The sequence below is a fragment of the Mauremys reevesii genome, unplaced genomic scaffold, assembly GCF_016161935.1.
Source record: "Mauremys reevesii isolate NIE-2019 unplaced genomic scaffold, ASM1616193v1 Contig4, whole genome shotgun sequence".
Classification (NCBI taxonomy): Eukaryota; Metazoa; Chordata; order Testudines; family Geoemydidae; genus Mauremys; species Mauremys reevesii.
Genome location: NW_024100851.1, coordinates 1,677,990 through 1,679,117, shown reverse-complemented (window position 1 = coordinate 1,679,117; position 1,128 = coordinate 1,677,990). Strand labels below are relative to the sequence as shown.

The 1,128-nt window shown below is 61.0% G+C and overlaps 1 non-coding gene across 1 annotated transcript; it reads right to left on the bottom strand.

The window, feature by feature from the left end:
- Window positions 1-925: 925 nt before the first annotated feature.
- Window positions 926-1,007, bottom strand: TRNAS-UGA. The gene has a single exon. It is a non-coding gene; the product is annotated as a tRNA-Ser (tRNA).
- Between the last annotated feature and the right edge of the window lie 121 nt (window positions 1,008-1,128).

Genomic DNA, 1,128 nt, shown 5'->3' with positions numbered 1-1,128 from the left:
TGGGGAGTAAGAAGTGGCTGTTGGCTGACAGGGCCTGTCCCCGAGCAGCTGGAACAGCAGCTGCCGCCTCCCCCTCGGCTCCAGGCTGTGGGAAATGCTCATTGCCTGGCTGCATGGGCGGCTGCTGCTCCGTGCTCTGGAGAGCGTCTGTATTGCTCTGTCAACCCCCCGTCTTCACTGAGCCAGTCTGGTAAGGTCCCAAGTGCCCCCTCCGGCCTGGCAGCTGAGAGTCTGTGCAGACATCAGCCCCCCTGCCAGCCCCACAGGCAGCAGCAGCGCCAGCCCCCCAGCACCACAGGGGCACTCAATGCACTTCCTGAGGGGAAATGGCTCCTTGGCATCCAGCTGCTAGAGTGAGAGCCAGGAGAGAGCAGTGTCTGGCTCACCGTGGGGGAGAGAAGAGACCTGGTGAGTGCGGATCTCCCTCAGCCTCCCCCGCAATGCTGGTCAGTTGTATTGTCACTGTGAGAGTCGGTGCTTCCCTTCACAGCCGGCCCTCGAGGGGTCTGTGACAAAGCCCCCCCTTTTCTCCCCAGGCCCTTCCCCCACTCCACCCCTTCCCCCAAGCCCCCACCCCTGTCCCATCTCTTCCCACCCTGCCCCGTCCTGCCCCATTCCTCTCCCTCCCCCACCTCTTCCCGTCCCTGCTCCTCCCCATCCCCTGCCAGCCCCTCCTGCACCCCACTGAACAGCTGATCACTGGCAAGTGGGAGGCGCTGAAGGGGAAGAGCAGGAGCTTGTCAGCAAGGCTTCAGGCGCTGAGAGTTTGCCTGACCCCTCAGGGACACAGTGTGAGGGGGTGTCCCAGGCATCTCGATAAAAGGAGCAGAACAGGATTTACTTGGGGTGGGGAGAGAATTGTGAGTGTCTCAGGGGGTTGTACAGAGGTGTTGCCCGGGTGAGGGACTGGCTAAAACACAGGCCTCGCTGTGAGCAGGATTTGAACCTGCGCAGGGGAGCCCTATTAGATTTCAACTCCAACACCTTAACCACTCGGCCATCACAGCCATGAGCCCAAAACTGCCCCAATGCCAGAGAAACTGGTAAAGAATCACAATGCCCAGGTGTGAAGTCATCTGAACTACAGGATTCCCACCGCAAACCTGGCTCCCAAAGCACAGGGGGGGA